General features: G+C 36.3%; 1 protein-coding gene across 1 annotated transcript in view; it reads right to left on the bottom strand.

The window, feature by feature from the left end:
• Positions 1 to 18,960, bottom strand: part of LOC142357994 (uncharacterized) — a 32,492-nt gene extending 13,532 nt beyond the window's left edge. The window contains exon 1 of the mRNA XM_075409471.1: positions 18,915 to 18,960. The gene's annotated coding sequence lies outside the window, so the exon portion shown is untranslated. The remainder of the gene's footprint in view (positions 1 to 18,914) is intronic.
• Positions 18,961 to 19,315: the final 355 nt, after the last annotated feature.

Consider the following 19,315-nt stretch of genomic DNA (forward strand, 5'->3'; position numbering starts at 1 on the left):
GTTATATTATCGCAATGTAAAACGCATTATTGACTTTTTTGCAGTGACTGTGTGCTCTATTAGTATCAACTGGTTATTGTTAGTTGGTTCTTGGGGTAGGTGCTACCAAATAAGGTTTTAAAGTGAATGGAGTCACAGAAACGTCTCATTCAATGAAAAAAAAGTCGAACAAAACATTTTATATCATTATCTCGAATGCACTTTAGGCTTTTTTGTCACCTTTTTTAGTGCTTAATAACCAACTCAGTGTCGCCCGCTCTTAACCAGAACCATTTCTTTCTTTCCAGAAACGTCACTAGAGGTTTTTGGAAAGCTAATATACATGAATGTTTGTGCGATTTCATTGTTCGATTGACAACCAAATTTAGAAGTTGGCGATGTGGGAATTTGTTCCCAAATCGCAGTAAAGGTTTTGGGTGTTATCTAACTGCTAATTGGACTTCCATTGGGTGTAGAATTACGTCTGAGGCGCCGTTTCCGGCCGCTTTGCCGAAGTTTTTGAGAAAATTGGGTCTCTGAATAGCCTAAAAAATTATGTTCTGTTTTATGTCTTTAGTGATATCTCCCCAACTACTGTACCAAATTGAATGAACATGGTCGCGTTTTGATGACATTGAACCCTTCGTAGTTGCAGTATCTAATTCGTTCATCAAACTTCACTGGTCAAAACTTATTCAGATGAGAACTTATGCGAGTTCGGTGTCCAATCAATAACTAAACTTAAGAGTTCTTTCATTTTTTGACGATCTCTACGCAACTACAGGACCAAAATCAAAAATCTTAGCCACGTTATTCAAACATTAAGCAGTTTTAGCTTGGGCAATGTAATTGTATTTCTTATTTCGCTGATATATAGTTAAAATGAACTTTAAACATGCAGAAAAAAATTTAATTCGGTTTTTGCAGAAAATTTGATGTTTTATTAGTTTTAAGCGTTATTCTGACATGCGAATTGTGCCATTTAGCCTTCAGTGTAGCCCATGAAGGTGTTTGAGTAAACTGTTTTGGGTAATTCAACAATTTTTTATTTTTTGCCATTCCAGGATTTTCTGGTCAGTGTTGTTTTTCCACCAAAACATTCCAGACACACTAGCCTTTATGGCGATGTGGGAATTTATTCCCACATCGCGGTAAAGGTTTTGGGTGTTAACTAAGTGCTCAGTGGACGTAAGTTCGGTGCAGAATCACGTTTGAGGAGCCGTTTTTGGCCGTTTTGCCGAAGTTTCCGAGAAAATTGGGTCTCAGAATAGCCTGAAAATTGGGGTATGCTTTATGTCTTTAGTGATTTCTCCAAAACTACTGTACCAAATCAAACGAGCATGGTCGCGTTTTGTTGGCATTGGACCCCTCTTGCTTGCAGTGTACAGTTGGTTTCCCAAATCGGCCTAATCAAAAAGTTATTAATGTTCAAACTTGAAATAGGTCGAATTTTCGGCCTATACTGGGTGACCCAAATTTTGGTACAACAAAACACGCGATTTACCCAACAAGTGCTAGTGATTTAGAATCCCCAGTTAGTGGGGAGTCTCCCCATATATATTTTGTATGTAGTTTTACGTAGTCCAGGTGGTCAATTTTAGCGAAACCTGCGCCGTACTTGTCCTATTTAGTCATTTGGTACGGTACCTTTATGTTGGAATATCTCCTCGTAGAGTGAACCGATTTTTGATCTGTTTGTTGATTTGAACTCAGCGTGAGCCGTACTTGAATCCCTGTAAATGGCGTTTTGTTTCTTTCAGCCGTTTTCGAGAAATTGGCCAGGACACATACCTCCATTTTTACCTATTCGTGTCCGGTACATTTCAGTTATGTACATGTTAGACCAACAAAAAAGACGAATTTAGCCCCGCGAAATGGTTCTTTAGACTCCCCTGATAGTGAGGATTCTCCTCATATATGTTTTATAGGGCGTTTTCCGTAGTTCAGAAGGTCAATTTTAGCTCTGAAAGTGGCGTATCTCTCTTCTGGGGTCAGTTGGTACGGTACCTTATTTTTGCTATAACTCCTCGAAGAATGCACCGATTGGGCTCATTTTTTAATATGATGCGTATCTCAAGCAGTGCTACCAACTTTACTAAGGGCGTTTATTTTTGTTTTGCCGTTTTAGAGAAATTGGCCAGTAAACTTGCCCTCGTTTTAGCCCAAGAAGAGGTTGACACCAGCGGGTGACACCGTTGACACCTTGAAGCTTTGAACTGTGTTTTAAAAAATTAGTGTTTTGAGTAGCCCGTCTAACGTAGATTCAGAATATGTATACTTTATACAGCATTTTGTGATGTTTAGATGTTCAATTTTAGCTCTGAAGGTTGTGCATCTCTCCTCTAAGGTCCTTTGGTACGGTACCTATTTTTTGCTATAACTCCTCGAATAGTGCACCGATTGAGCTCATTTTTTAATATGACGCCTGTCTCAAGCAGTGCTACAATTGGTATCAATTATAGGTTACAGTACAGAAACAGGACCAGAAAGGGGTCATTTTGGACATCTGGTACGAATCGTTTATTTTGAAATATCTCCTCGTAGAGTGAACCGATTTTTGATCTGTTTTTTGATTTGAACTCAGCTTGAGCAGTACCTGAATCCCTGTAAATGGCGTTTTGTTTCTTTCAGCCGTTTTTGAGAAATTGGCCTCGACACATACGGTCATTTTGACCTTTTAGTGACTGGTACGTTTCACGTTTCTATATGTGAAATGTTGAAATTAATGACTTTTGCCGCCCGTTGAGACGCCGGTTAGTCGGTTCCCCCCCTCTGGGCTTTGGTGCACCTCATGATGGGGACGTACGCGTGGTGCGGGCGAGTTTTGCGGTCGTCTTTCGTTGCGTTTCGGTGCGTTTCGGTGTGTTTCTACGGTACCTTATTTTTGCTATAACTTCTTACATGTGTTCATTGTTCTAAATGGTTACAATGGGTACTTATAATTTGGTATCAACGTGCTAATAGCTGTGACCAAAGTTGGTTGTTATTAACAGAGTGGTTCAGACTTTGTAATGAATTTAAAATTGAATTTCAGATTTTGCTTGCTTTAATAGTACTTCTGCTTCATAACTATCAACGTCATCACATCTGCAAACGACAAACTAAACGTGAGTTGAACACCATCAATGTATTTAGATATTTTAAATGTTTGTAGTCTTTTGTGTGACCTGTTGATAGCAACAGGCACCGTGTGTGTTAAGTGAAAGTGTGTTTGCATTTTGATAAATATATATATGCTTATGGTACATTCATTATTGCGGTTCTAGTTCTACCAATAATAAGGTAAATAGCTTCCCGCTGAGCCTATAGAGTCTCAGTTTAAGCATCGAGAACAGTGGTAAAACTGCGCAGTCCTTTAATGGGGAAAGTATAATAAAAAATGGCATGCCAAGTAAGCTCCGGGTTTTTTTTTCTCATTGTGTTTGGCTATGCCCTGAGAGACTTCTAGCTAATTTCTACGACACTGACTACTAGCTATTTGCTACTGCCCTAGTAAGTTTGTAGTAGTGTCATGACGCCCGATATGCGTATAAGATTTTTATTGCGTCATTTTTCAAGATTTCTGAAGAAAAAATAGGTGCTCTTGGTTTTCAAAAATGACCCCTCTTTTTTCGTTAATTCCTTCTCAATTCGATTTCGTTTCGTTATTTTGGTTTAAAAGGCCCATAGATTATCACGAGCAGACGTATATGAGAATAAAAGAAGCAATAAGTAGGGGGCAATTGTTTTCTGTAAGAAAGAGAAGTTGCTTATTGTGGTAAATTCTTTTCTCAACTCGTGATAGTTCGGTTTTCGAAATCTTCAGTAAGTATTTTCTTTCTTTTCATGGTAATAATTATTTTTTTTCTATCGGTATATTGTAGATAGATGTTTTTTATTGGCCTGAATCGATACTGTTTCAAAAGTGTTGAGTTTTTGATAGTTTTGCTTTTTCTCCAGGGATTTTTTTTTCTCATTGTATTTGGTTATGCCCTGAGAGACTTCTAGCTATTTTCTACTACATTGACTTCTAGCTATGTTCTACTGCCCTGGTAAGTTTTCAGTAGTATCATGACGCCCGATATGCGTATAAGATTTTTATTGCGCCATTTTTCAGAATTTTGAAGAGAAATAAGTGCTCTTGGTCTTCAAAAATGATCCCTCCTTTTTTGTAAATTCCTTCTCAATTCGATTTCGTTTCGTTTTTTTTTGGTTTAAAAGGCCCATTGTTTATCACGACCAGACGTATATGAGAAAAAAAGGAGCAGTAAGTAGGGGCAATTGGTTTCTGTAAGAAAGAGAAGTTGCTTCATGGTGGTAAATTCTTTTCTCAACTCTTGTGATAGTTCGGTCTTCGAAATCTTCAGTAATTGTTTTCTTTCTTTTTGATGGAAATAATTATTTTGTTCCATTGGTATATTGTAGATAGATGTTTTTAATTGGCCTGAATCGATACTGTTTCAAAATTGTTGAGTTTTTGATAGTTTTGTTTTTTCTCCAGGGATTTTTTTTCTCATTGTATTTGGTTATGCCCTGAGAGACTTCTAGCTATTTTCTACTACATTGACTTCTAGCTATGTTCTCCTGCCCTGTTAAGTTCTCAGTAGTATCATGACGCACGATATGCGTATAAGATTTTTATTGCGCCATTTTTCAGGATTTTTGAAGAAAAATAAGTGCTCTTGGTCTTCAAAAATGACCCCTCTTTTTTCGTTAATTCCTTCTCAATTCAATTTCGTTTCGTTATTATGGTTTAAAGGCCCATAGATTATCACGAGCAGACGTATATGAGAATAAAAGGAGCAGTAAGTAGGTGCAGTTGGTTTCTGTAAGAAAGAGAAGTTGCTTCATGGTGGTAAATTCTTTTCTCAACTCTTGTGATAGTTCGGTCTTCGAAATCTTCAGTAATAATTTTCTTTCTTTTTGATGGGAATAATTATTTTGTTCCATCGGTATATTGTAGACAGATGTTTTTTATTGGCCTGAATCGATACTGTTTCAAAATTGTTGAGTTTTTGATAGTTTTGTTTTTTCTCCAGGGATTTTTTTTCTCATTGTATTTGGTTATGCCCTGAGAGACTTCTAGCTATTTTCTACTACATTGACTTCTAGCTATGTTCTCCTGCCCTGTTAAGTTCTCAGTAGTATCATGACGCACGATATGCGTATAAGATTTTTATTGCGCCATTTTTCAGGATTTTTGAAGAAAAATAAGTGCTCTTGGTCTTCAAAAATGACCCCTCTTTTTTCGTTAATTCCTTCTCAATTCAATTTCGTTTCGTTATTATGGTTTAAAGGCCCATAGATTATCACGAGCAGACGTATATGAGAATAAAAGGAGCAGTAAGTAGGTGCAGTTGGTTTCTGTAAGAAAGAGAAGTTGCTTCATGGTGGTAAATTCTTTTCTCAACTCTTGTGATAGTTCGGTCTTCGAAATCTTCAGTAATAATTTTCTTTCTTTTTGATGGGAATAATTATTTTGTTCCATCGGTATATTGTAGACAGATGTTTTTTATTGGCCTGAATCGATACTGTTTCAAAATTGTTGAGTTTTTGATAGTTTTGCATTTTCTCCAGGGATTTTTTTTTCTCATTGTATTTGGTTATGCCCTGAGAGACTTCTAGCTATTTTCTACTACATTGACTTCTAGCTATGTTCTACTGCCCATGTAAGTTTTCAGTAGTATCATGACGCCCGATATGCGTATAAGATTTAGATTGCGCCATTTTTCAGGATTTTTGAAGAAAAATAAGTGCTCTTGGTCTTCAAAAATGACCCCTACTTTTTCGTTAATTCCTTCCCAATTCGATTTCGTTTCGTTATTTTGGTTTAAAAGGCCCATAGATTATCACGAGCAGACGTATATGAGAATAAAAGGAGCAGTAAGTAGGTGCAATTGGTTTCTGTAAGAAAGAGAAGTTGCTTCATGGTGGTAAATTCTTTTCTCAACTCTTGTGATAGTTCGGTCTTCGAAATCTTCAGTAATTATTTTCTTTCTTTTTGATGGGAATAATTATTTTGTTCCATCGGTATATTGTAGATGGATGTTTTTTATTGGCCTGAATCGATACTGTTTCAAAATTGTTGAGTTTTTGATAGTTTTGCTTTTTCTCCAGGGATTTTTTTTCTCATTGTATTTGGTTATGCCCTGAGAGACTTCTAGCTATTTTCTACTACATTGACTTCGAGCTATGTTCTACTGCCCTGGTAAGTTTTCAGTAGTATCATGACGCCCGATATGCGTATAAGGTTTTCATTGCGCCATTTTTCAGGATTTTTGAAGAAAAATAAGTGCTCTTGGTCTTCAAAAATGACCACTCCTTTTTCGTTAATTCCTTCTCAATTCGATTTCGTTTCGTTATTTTGGTTTAAAAGGCCCATAGATTATCACGAGCAGACGTATATGAGAATAAAAGGAGCAGTAAGTAGGGGCAATGGGTTTCTGTAAGTTAGAGAAGTTGCTTCGTGGTGGTAAATTCTTTTCTCAACTCCTTTGATAGTTCGGTCTTCGAAATCTTCATTTTTACTCCTTTTCTTTTTGACGGGAATATATTGTTTGTGCAATCGGTATAAGGTAGGTAGATGTTATTTGTGGGCCCGAATTGATATCGTTTGAACATTGTAGAGTTTTTGATAGTTTTCCTTTGTCTGCAGGGATTTTTTTCTCAATGTATTTGGTTATGCCCTGAGAGACTTCTAGCTATTTTCTACTACATTGACTTCTAGCTATGTTCTACTGCCCTGGTAAGTTTTCAGTAGTATCATGACGCCCGATATGCGTATAAGGTTTTTATTGCGCCATTTTTCAGAATTTTGAAGAGAAATAAGTGCTCTTGGTCTTCAAAAATGACCCCTCTTTTTTCGTTAATTCCTTCTCAACTCAATTTCGTTTCGTTATTATGGTTTAAAGGCCCATAGATTATCACGAGCAGACGTATATGAGAATAAAAGGAGCAGTAAGTAGGTGCAATTGGTTTCTGTAAGAAAGAGAAGTTGCTTCATGGTGGTAAATTCTTTTCTCAACTCTTGTGATAGTTCGGTCTTCGAAATCTTCAGTTATAATTTTCTTTCTTTTTGATGGGAATAATTATTTTGTTCCATCGGTATATTGTAGACAGATGTTTTTTATTGGCCTGAATCGATACTGTTTCAAAATTGTTGAGTTTTTGATAGTTTTGCTTTTTCTCCAGGGATTTTTTTTTCTCATTGTATTTGGTTATGCCCTGAGAGACTTCTAGCTATTTTCTACTACATTGACTTCTAGCTATGTTCTACTGTCCTGGTAAGTTTTCAGTAGTATCATGACGCCCGATATGCGTATAAGGTTTTCATTGCGCCATTTTTCAGGATTTTTGAAGAAAAATAAGTGCTCTTGGTCTTCAAAAATGACCACTCCTTTTTCGTTAATTCCTTCTCAATTCGATTTCGTTTCGTTATTTTGGTTTAAAAGGCCCATAGATTATCACGAGCAGACGTATATGAGAATAAAAGGAGCAGTAAGTAGGGGCAATGGGTTTCCGTAAGTTAGAGAAGTTGCTTCGTGGTGGTAAATTCTTTTCTCAACTCTTTTGATAGTTCGGTCTTCGAAATCTTCATTTTTACTCCTTTTCTTTTTGACGGGAATATATTGTTTGTGCAATCGGTATAAGGTAGGTAGATGTTATTTGTGGGCCCGAATTGATATCGTTTGAACATTGTAGAGTTTTTGATAGTTTTCCTTTGTCTGCAGGGATTTTTTTCTCAATGTATTTGGTTATGCCCTGAGAGACTTCTAGCTATTTTCTACTACATTGACTTCTAGCTATGTTCTACTGCCCTGGTAAGTTTTCCGTAGTATCATGACGCCCGATATGCGTATAAGGTTTTTATTGCGCCATTTTTCAGAATTTTGAAGAGAAATAAGTGCTCTTGGTCTTCAAAAACGACCCCTCTTTTTTCGTTAATTCCTTCTCAACTTAATTTCGTTTCGTTATTATGGTTTAAAGGCCCATAGATTATCACGAGCAGACGTATATGAGAATAAAAGGAGCAGTAAGTAGGTGCAATTGGTTTCTGTAAGAAAGAGAAGTTGCTTCATGGTGGTAAATTCTTTTCTCAACTCTTGTGATAGTTCGGTCTTCGAAATCTTCAGTAATAATTTTCTTTCTTTTTGATGGGAATAATTATTTTGTTCCATCGGTATATTGTAGACAGATGTTTTTTATTGGCCTGAATCGATACTGTTTCAAAATTGTTGAGTTTTTGATAGTTTTGCTTTTTCTCCAGGGATTTTTTTTTCTCATTGTATTTGGTTATGCCCTGAGAGACTTCTAGCTATTTTCTACTACATTGACTTCTAGCTATGTTCTACTGCCCATGTAAGCTTTCAGTAGTATCATGACGCCCGATATGCGTATAAGATTTAGATTGCGCCATTTTTCAGGATTTTTGAAGAAAAATAAGTGCTCTTGGTCTTCAAAAATGACCCTCCTTTTTCGTTAATTCCTTCCCAATTCGATTTCGTTTCGTTATTTTGGTTTAAAGGGCCCATAGATTATCACGAGCAGACGTATATGAGAATAAAAGGAGCAGTAAGTAGGGGCAATTGGTTTCTGTAAGAAAGAGAAGTTGCTTCATGGTGGTAAATTCTTTTCTCAACTCTTGTGATAGTTCGGTTTTCGAAATCTTCAGTAATTATTTTCTTTCTTTTTGATGGAAATAATTATTTTGTTCCATCGGTATATTGTAGATAGATGTTTTTTATTGGCCTGAATCGATACTGTTTCAAAATTGTTGAGTTTTTGATAGTTTTGCTTTTTCTCCAGGGATTTTTTTTTCTCATTGTATTTGGTTATGCCCTGAGAGACTTCTAGCTATTTTCTACTACATTGACTTCTAGCTATGTTCTACTGCCCATGTAAGTTTTCAGTAGTATCATGACGCCCGATATGCGTATAAGATTTAGATTGCGCCATTTTTCAGGATTTTTGAAGAAAAATAAGTGCTCTTGGTCTTCAAAAATGACCCCTCCTTTTTCGTTAATTACTTCCCAATTCGATTTCGTTTCGTTATTTTGGTTTAAAAGGCCCATAGATTATCACGAGCAGACGTGTATGAGAATAAAAGGAGCAGTAAGTAGGTGCAATTGGTTTCTGTAAGAAAGAGAAGTTGCTTCATAGTGGTAAATTCTTTTCTCAACTCTTGTGATAGTTCGGTCTTCGAAATCTTCAGTAATTATTTTCTTTCTTTTTGATGGGAATAATTATTTTGTTCCATCGGTATATTGTAGATAGATGTTTTTATTGGCCTGAATCGATACTGTTTCAAAATTGTTGAGTTTTTGATAGTTTTGCTTTTTCTCCAGGGATTTTTTTTTCTCATTGTATTTGGTTATGCCCTGAGAGACTTCTAGCTATTTTCTACTACATTGACTTCTAGCTATGTTCTACTGCCCTGGTAAGTTTTCAGTAGTATCATGACGCCCGATATGCGTATAAGGTTTTTATTGCGCCATTTTTCAGGATTTTTGAAGAAAAATAAGTGCTCTTGGTCTTCAAAAATGGACACTCTTTTTCGTTAATTCCTTCTCAACTCGATTTCGTTTCGTTATTTTGGTTTAAAAGGCCCATAGATTATCACGAGCAGACGTATATGAGAATAAAAGGAGCAGTAAGTAGGGGCAATGGGTTTCTGTAAGTTAGAGAAGTTGCTTCGTGGTGGTAAATTCTTTTCTCAACTCTTTTGATAGTTCGGTCTTCGAAATCTTCATTTTTACTCCTTTTCTTTTTGACGGGAATAATTTGTTTGTGCAATCGGTATAAGGTAGATAGATGTTATTTGTGGGCCCGAATTGATATCGTTTGAACATTGTAGAGTTTTTGATAGTTTTCCTTTGTCTGCAGGGATTTTTTTCTCAATGTATTTGGTTATGCCCTGAGAGACTTCTAGCTATTTTCTACTACATTGACTTCTAGCTATTTTCTACTGCCCTGGTAAGTTTTCAGTAGTATCGTGACGCCCGATATGCGTATAAGATTCCGTCTGCGTCATTTTCAAGATTTCTGAGGAAAAATAGGTGCTCTTGGTCTTCAAAAATGACCCCTCCTTTTTCGTTAATTCCTCTTCAATTTGATTTTTTTTCGTTATTTTGGTTTAAAAGGCCCATAAATTATCACGAGCAGACGTATATGAGAATAAAAGCAGCAATAAGTAGGGGGCAATTGGTTTCTGTAAGAAAGAGAAGTTGCTTCGTGGTGGTAAATTCTTTTCTCAACTCTTGTGATAGTTCGGTCTTCTAAATCTTCAGTTATTTTTTTTCTTTTTGATGGGAATAATCAGTTTGTTCTATCGGTATGTTGTAGATAGGGGTTATTTGTTGGCCCGAATCAAAACTGTTTGAAAATTGTTGAGTTTTTGATAGTTTTGCTTGTTCTCCAGGGATTTTTTTTCTCGTTGTATTTGACTATACCCTGAGAGACTTCTGGCTATTTTCTACTACATTGACTTCTAGCTATTTTCTACTGCCCTGGAAAATTTTCTACCACCCTATGCTCTTATGCCGTTTATATGGTCTAAATTGAAATTATTTTCAAATTTTTTGCAGATTTTCATTTCATTTCTGGAATTCGTGCTTCGGTCAATTGAAAAATCTTTGGTTTTTGTTATTAAAAAGAGCTCCCAGCCACTAAGAGAGGTTCAAAAACTTACTGAACCGAAGCGAAAAGCTTCTGCAAGAATTCAGGAGCAGAAAAACGCAGTTGATCTTCCTGAAGACTACTCGTTTTTGGTATTCTTCCCATGTGATCGGAAATTTGACATGATTTTGGCATCAAATAACCGCTGGCCTGGCTACCTTACAAATACAGATAAGCTGAATTTTGCTGATAAACGTCCTTACCCAAGAGTAGACTTCAAATCTGAAAAGAAAAATGTAACTGTGACTGGCGTTCTCTTAAGTCAGGGAGCGATGTTGCTAATGGAACGTCTTGAAAGAAAAATGGATTCCTTAGTTGATAAAGGTAAAGAACATATTGATGACATGGATATCACAATAAATTTCCAAACTGCATGCAAGGAACTTGAAAGAGACGGTTTCTTTGAAGAACTTGAGAATATGCCGCCTTCTAAGAGGTTGAGACTTGAAAAATTCAAGATGCCCCTCAACGTAGAAGTGCCCGAAGCAGTTGAAGTTGATAACGCTGCTGATGTAAACGATGATAATAATGCTGACCTTCCCGAGCTGGAGGGCGAGGAAGTCAATAGACTAATGGAGGCAATAAACGGGGTCAAGACGGCAGATGAGGCTTCAGGTGTCGATAAAGAGGTCAATAGTTTTAAAATCATGTTTTATGAACAAACTGATAGCAGTTTGTTCTCTAAAATTATGCATGTCTTTTTTTCACTTGGTGGGCGATCTTAGGTAACCAAAGTTGTTTACTCTATTGGTTAAACTCATAAGAATTAACTGACCTATTTTATCAGATCTTTATAAGTGATTGCTTGAGAATCTTATCTAAAACGAATCAATTTTTTTTTAGATTTTGAATCGAAATTAAATCAAACAAGTGGTTTTAAGCGAGCTGATAGCAGTTCGTTTTGGTTCCAAATCTTGGGGCAATTAGTTTTCCCCTTTTTCGTAAAAGCTGGTTTTAGGCCATCTGGCGAAAGTTTGAGCAGTTGGTGATCAGAATGGTTTATCGAATGGAAAAAACTGAACGGGTGCTTGACGATCTTTCTAAGTTTGCTAAGAAGGCTCTTGATCAAATCAATCGATTTTCTGAATGCTCTGTTTCGAATCTAAGACGGTCAATAGAACCCAATGATGAGGAAAACACAGGGCCTTCATTGATGTATGAGCAGGTCGATTTAATGGAACTTGGCGGCGCGACTCATTCTGAGCAGGCTTTTTGTATAGCGAAAGCGCTGTGGACAGAAGAGGAGAGAAAAAATATTTGCATAGATCCGAAGAAATCTCTTTCTAAAGATACTGACCGAACTCCGGCTGACGACGAAAGAACCGACTTGTATCGAAAAGCTGTAGAGCTTAAATTTGGTGACAATTTTTCGGAAACACTTTACAAAGCGAGCTTGCGTCTTGTTAATCAACGATTCAGGGAAAAGCGCAATTCTCTCCAAAAATAGGTGCTTCTGAACTTATTATGTTGAGTTTTGAGTTGTTTTCTCTCTTAAGTTGCTCATCTTTTATGCATTTCTCTTAGTTTTGATGTAAGTTTTAGTAACATTTGTTTGAGTGTTCTTACTTTTTCCAAAATAAAAAGAGAAATGTGTCTGCCCTTTTTTCTAAGACCAGTGTATTTGTTCAACTTGAGTCTCAGCACTCTGATAGCAGTTTGTTGAGAAGCTGAAGTAAGATAGCATGCTTTCTGTGTTATGATTTACCGCTCCTTCTTTTTCAGCGTACTTTTTTGAAAAACTTAATTTAACGTTTTTTAAATAACGTTTGAGTCTCGGCACTCTGATAGCAGTTTGTTGAGAAGCTGAAGTGAGATAACATGCCTTATGCGTTATGGTTTACCGCTCCTTCTTTGTTCAGCGTATTTTGTTCAAAAACTCAATATATCGTTTTTTAAGCGAACTTTGCATGAAATGCTTTCTCATTTATACGGCTAAAAATCTTGCGCAATTTTTCCCCCGCCATTTTCAGTCAAAAATGAGCCGCAGTAAAAATACAAATGCTATGGATAATCATGTGGAACGACTATTTTACTACACTGATTTGCTTGAGGAAACATACCGGGGTTTTTGTCATAGCGAGCTGGACGCAAGAAACTCCCTGTTGGAAGTGACCGAGATGCTTGATAAAATGGTAAGCTCAAAGCGCTCATGTTTTCAATAGACCTCCGTCATTTTTCATCTCGTCTTGATAGCAAGGCGTCATGACAATCCATATAAATTTTGTAATACCCAAAGCAGCAAAATTTTCTCAATATGCTGCTTCGTTTTCCTTATTAAATCACCGCTTCGCTTGCTGTGGGATATCCATCAATTTTTCTTTCAATGCTTCAAACTTTTCCCTTTTTGGCTTAGATCAATAAGAAGGTCCGTAGCTGTCGCTTAGCAGAAAAAAGACGCATTTTCATGTACAAGGACCAGAACTTGCGGGGCTTCAAAGGAAGTAGGATTGACTATGCTGGGTTTGGTCGGTACTTAGCAAAAAAAAATTTTAACTGATGACGAACTCAAGCGAATTTGCTGGTTCCCACAGAGAAAATTGTTGGACAATAGCAGATGTCCAGCTTCTGAAGAGGATGAAGCAGATTTCAAACGTTTTTTTTTTAAATTACGTGCTTTTTTAAAGTTTCTTAATCTCATTTCTCTCTACAAAAATTTTTCTCTGCTATCACTGATTGTTAGGCTTTAAAGTTTCGCTTTTCCGAAGGTTCATATTAGTGAACTATTTTCCTGAGCTCTCTTTTCTTTTTTTGTTTCAGAGGCAGTGAGGCTTTTCTGTGGTGATAGTCTGTATGCCCTAAGGAAAGCGAAAGACTCCGCAAACTGTCTCGGCGACAACTTATTAGAAGTAGCTCAATCAAGGACTGCACTGCCGAATCTAATTAGTTTGAGTTGCTTTGGGAAATAAAGCTTTCAGATTGTTTTTTTTCTGATTTTCCTTGCTTTCCCGAGAAAAAAGTGGTTAAAGTATTCTTTCTCCAGAACTGTTTTCAGTTCAAAATATGTGTCTTCTGGATTACCAAAAGTACACACTTTATCAATCAGTGGCCAAGCAAATGAAAAATGTTGCAGTGAATTGGAGGGAGTTGGCTCATGTTGACAGGGAACTCACTGGGAAATGGATAAATAGAGGTAATATAGTTGCTCATAATGTAGATATTGATTTGACAGCTGACCAGGGTCCAATCATTGACGTAAAAGGGTTCCTCGATAGCGAGTACGGTAGGAGCATGAAAAATGTAACCTACGAACCCGTTGACTATCTTCCTAGAACAAAATTCACTAGCCTGGGAGTTTTTGCTAAACGTGACATAGGTATTAATTCTGAGGTTGAAGGATTGATAGGTTTTCTTAGCGATATAGATTCCCGCGAAATTGAAAATAATTATAATGATTTTTCGATAATGTTTAGTAGCCGAGCCAATGAGCAATGGATTATGCTGGGACCAATCTCTTTTGTAAATGCTTCATGTAAACCGAACATCGCTTACATTAGGTCCGGTAAATTGATGTCATGTGCGCCTCTGCGTCCTATTAGGGAAGGCGAAGAACTAACTGTTTTTTATAGCAGACATTTTTTTGGGTCTTTCAATGAACTCTGCTGTTGTCCGTTTAAAAGCTTGCACGGAAACCCTTTCCCCGAAATAGTTTCCCGAAAACGAAAAACACTTTGTTTGACTTCAACACCGTGCAAGCCTCACAAACCAAAACCGATAACATCAGAATTCTCGTATTCGCGTCATGGAATGCCGTCGCGTTCTCAATTACAAAATGAAATGCAAAAAAATGAGATCAAACGCTCTAAGAAGTTAGACTATGATGCTGTATTCAGTGGACTTGATTCGTCATCTAGCAATAGTTTAAGTCTAGCTTCCATTTTAAGTAGCGATTTGCCCTCTCCGTTTATGTCGCAATCGAATGAAGCTTGTGATAGACCTTTTAGTGTTTTTGATGTGACTGATTGCAGTGTAGGCTGTGACAGTAATCCGTTTTTGTCCCAGAGATTAAACCTGTGAAAGCATCAACTAATATAGGCTTGGGTAAATTTGAAGATGAATGTTGCGAAGAGGAAAGTTCTAGTAAAATTGTAGAGAAAAATTTTGACTCAGAAGTTTTCAGTATTGACTTGTTCGAGGGTTCTGAAACGAATTATGAAGATTTTATGCATAAATTCACCCTGATTTCCGACAAGCATAAATTGTCGCTCTCAGCACAAAATGATTTTTTGAAATTACAAAAATGATTTTCAAATACTTTACCAAGTCCCAATAAAATTTTTGCTGACCTCCCAATGGATAACGCTCCACTTGTTTCAACATACAATTTTGAGGGTTCGACTTTTTGTATAATTGATATAATCACTCAACTAGAAAAAATAACAGGACGTAACGTAAAATACATTAAAAAGTCTTGGTCGGATTGTTGCGAATGGAGAACTTCTGCTGACAACTTTACTCCAAATGAAATTCAATTGGTACTAAATGTTGATGGAGCACCTGTTTTTAAATCGACCAAATTATCGGTGTGGCCAGTTTGGGTGCAATTATTTAATTTACCTCCTAAGTTAAGATCTTCTTTTCATACTATGTGTTTACTTGGTTTATGGCATGGAATCTCAAAACCTAATTTCGACCGTTTTCTAGAAATTTTGTCAAATGAGCTAGATACTGTAGCACAAAAAACGCTCAGTGTTTCCAGTGGAATTAAAATCAAATTTCAAGCTTTAGTTTGTGATATGCCGGCAAAAGCTTACGTACTGTTCATGAAACAACATAACGGTTACAACAGCTGTCCTCATTGCTTCATAAAAGGTTTTTCTCAGAACAGAAGGATGTTATTTAAAGTTAGTAAATCGTTTGTTTTGAGAGAAACTGAAAGCTTCAAAAGGTGTGGCCTTCTTGCTGATTGCAAAAGAACAGTTTGGTATGGAGTTAAGTCTTACACTCCACTGCATAAATTTTTTGAGCTTCCTTGGGGTTGTCCTGTTGATCCTATGCATCAGGTTTTTCTACGAACTGGGAAAGTTTTGACTAAAATGATTTTATCACTTCTAAGAAAAAAAGAAAAGGTCAGAGTAGAGCACCTAATATTGTCATGTCAAGTTCCGCTAGAGATTTTACATCGTCCAAAAAAATTTGCAGAATTGCAGTTCTGGAAGGCCTATGATTTTAAGTTGTTTTTTCTCCATTTAGGTTTGCTTGTTCTTCAAGATGCTGCCGTCCCGGAAGGCTATCTGGAAAGTTTTGCCGCTTTGAGTTTTGCTATAAGGTTATTGTCAGAGTTGTCTGTCTCGACGAATCAGATCCAACAAGCCGAAATTTCTCATAGAAAAGTTTTTTGACAATTTTTTAACTTTATATGATTCTGACTCACAGTCTTTCAATTTTCACACTATGAGGCACCTTGTTGAGCAAGTAAAACGAAATGGACCGTTGTGGCAGTTCTCTGCGTTTGGCTTTGAGTCCGCAAACCACAATTTGTTGTCAGCTGTTTCAGGTACAATTAAGAACCCTCAGAATATTGCCGAAAGGTTTTTGAGGCATCAATCAGCCTTTGAGTCGCATTTCTATAAAATTTCAACGAGCAACAAAACTTATTTGACAACTTTTACTGTTATACCAGATAATATTACTAGCTTCTGTTCCGTGTATAATATTGAATTTTACTTTGGTAGATTTGTTAACAATCGGGGAACTCGTTTTGGATCGATGTCTTACACAAGAAGCAGTCTGAACTTAGGTGAATTTATTGTTCAACTTAAAAACAATGAGTTTGTAAGAATTGAAGCCTATGCTATGATGGAAAAATCTCCAGTTGCTATTGTTAGAACTTTTCAAATGTGTCGTGAAATCAGTTTCCTAGGGCCAAGCATTGAATATTCTTTTAATTATACTTTTGAGATCGGAGACTTAGGTGCTTTGGAACTATTGGCAATTGAATCTCTCTGTTTTAAAACTGTTGTGCTACAAAATTCGTCAACGTTTAGTGTTAGTGTTATAAGAGAGGGCTTCGAACACAACTAAAACTGTGCGCGCGGTTTTACTAATTTTCTCGAGTCTTAAGTTGATTCTTTTCAATTTAATATATTGAAATGTCTCGTGCTTTTAGTCGTGTGCTTATAATTGGCGATTCAAATGCTCGGAACATGTCGGAAGAAATCAGCAATGACCGGTATTTATCTCACTATAATATAACTGTCAGAGGAATAGGTGGTCTTCGAGCTATGGATCTAAAAAATCATCTACATTTTCGCGGCTTCAATTTTGTAGTGATTTTCTGTGGCAATAATGATCTTACTGCCAGGAGAGTAAATCCAAGACTTGTTAGAACTCAGCTTGAAGTTGTTAATGACTTGGTAAACTTTACAATTGAACTATTAACTGCTAATGTTCAAGTTTGTGTTATTGGTTTAATGCGTAGAAGGGATATATCTCAAACTGTTGTGCAAGATATCAATATTTTACTTCAAGCGTATTTAGATACAACCACTGTTAAACGTTTTGTTGCACCTTGTGTAAATGAACGACATTTCTTAAATGATTTAGTGCATCTCAATATTAATGGACGACGAAATATTTTGAGGAAACTCTTCGACATAATGCAAAAGCGTTTTGCGTTATAAGCTGTGCTCCTGTAAAACAACTTGAATGTCCAAAACTTCTTATGTGCAAACTAAATGTCAATATCTGTTCTCCTGTTAATGTCTGTTAGTTTTATTATATTGAAATTCTCAAAAAAATTTAAACAAAAAAATCAAAAACAGCCGCCAAGTTCCTAATTCCATTGCTTAATATGTCATGTTGCCCTTCTGATCATCAGTATTGTAACTCGCATTATATTTTTTAATTAAGTGTGGTGTAGTAGTTGAATAATTTGAAGGGAGTTACAACACTATTCAGCGTTGCTTTATGTTTTCATCATTTATAATAGTTTCATGTTGTGCTTTTCTACAATTGAAATTCCAAAAAAAAATTGCAAAAGATAAAAACCAAAAAAAGCTGTTTAATTCATGTTCCTAAAGCTTAAATGTCAGTTGGTTTTCGTATTAATCAGTTATGCTTTTGTTTTGTTCTAGTTTAATTTATTATTCGGAGATCTCTGCTCAGTTTCCCGTTCATTGAATTATTGTAACTAGAGTTTTGTCAGAGATTAAATTGTCGTTTCTCTACTTCGTAATAATTACTCTAGAAATGATATGCTGCTTTTCAATGTCGAAGAGTCAATGGTTGTCGATTGAATTACAATATTTCCCAAATCAAAAGTTTTGAAAATGTGCATATTCGGAATTAACTAAATAAATTTAGCTTCAATTTTCGTTCTCAATATAAAATCTTTTCATGTCATGATCTTTTTATTTGCCAGTTTCTGCTGCTTTTACTTCTGCTTAGGATACGAGTCATCAGATGTGGACCTTAGAAGACTGGAGCCTGTGACCACCTTTCAAAACAACCGTTCCTGGTACTCCAAAATTTTATTTTGGGGTTTGCCATTATATGTTATCATTTATCTACTGTTAATCTGAGGTGCGCGGCTAGTTCTTCATCTTATCCCAATAAGTCTCGGTTTTTTCTGCAGTTGTTTCTGCAGGCTGGTTGTTCTTGCTTTGTACTAGCCGCGTGCCCTGCGCCTTGTAAAAATTGTCTGATCTTATTAGCATTTTTTTGGCGCTATAAAATAAAAACGTACCAATTATGTTGCCTTCGTGCACTTGTTGGTGTTCGTTAAAACTCTTCAACTTGGAACTTTATGGAAATTTTTAATTTTGAGTGCATATATGTTTCACCTCTTGCGCCTTGTCATAATTGTCTCATCTGATGAGCAGTTGCATAATATGGCGCAATAGCATGAAAACGTACAAATTATGTGTCCTCTGAGGCCTTGTTGGTATTTGTTACAACTCCGAAAATCATTCAAGTTTTTGAGATTATATATTTTCACAAGTTGAAATCAGTTCAATTTCTTGGTAGTGCTCTTCTGTGTTCTCCTATAGTTGGTTGCTTGTGTTAAATTTGCTGTTTTGTCGTTGAGATTTATTTGGACATATAGATTGCGTCGGGTTTTTTGTTTGCTAGTGCTCTTCCCAGTTCTCGTATAGTTGTTTGTTTGTTTCTTAAAACTTGCTGTTTTGTTTTGTTTTTATTGGAGATAGAGTTTGAGCCTTGATTTTTTTCAAAAGTGCTCTTCTCAGTTCTCATATAGTTGTTTGTTTGTGGTTTCTGTTAATTTCCTGGCACGCGGTTGCTTTTCATTTTTCAATCCTGATTCTCATTTGTTTTTGATTCACCTTTTTTGTTTCCTGGTGGCTTTTCCCGGAGTCGTTCCTCAGTGCGTTTTTCTCTGCTCTTTTTTTCTAGTTGTTTTTATACCAGCCGTGTGCCGTGCGCCTTGTCATAACTGTCTCATCTGATGAGCAGTTGCATAATTTGGTGCGATAGCACAAAAACTTAACCAATTGTGTTGCCTTTGAGGCCTTGTTGGTATTTGTTACAACTCCATAAATCATTTAACTTTTTGAGTGCATATGTTTTTCACAAGTTAAAAAAATCATTTTTGCTTGTGCTCTTCTCAGTTCTCCTATAGTTGCCTGGTTGTGTTAAATTTGCTAATTTGTTAATTAGTGTTATTTGGAGATAGAGTTTGTGCCGTGTTTTTTGTGCTAGTGCTCTTCCCAGTTCTCCTATAATT

The sequence above is a fragment of the Convolutriloba macropyga genome, unplaced genomic scaffold (genome assembly GCF_964194025.1).
Source record: "Convolutriloba macropyga unplaced genomic scaffold, txConMacr16.3 SCAFFOLD_759, whole genome shotgun sequence".
In the NCBI taxonomy this organism is placed as follows: Eukaryota; Metazoa; Xenacoelomorpha; order Acoela; family Convolutidae; genus Convolutriloba; species Convolutriloba macropyga.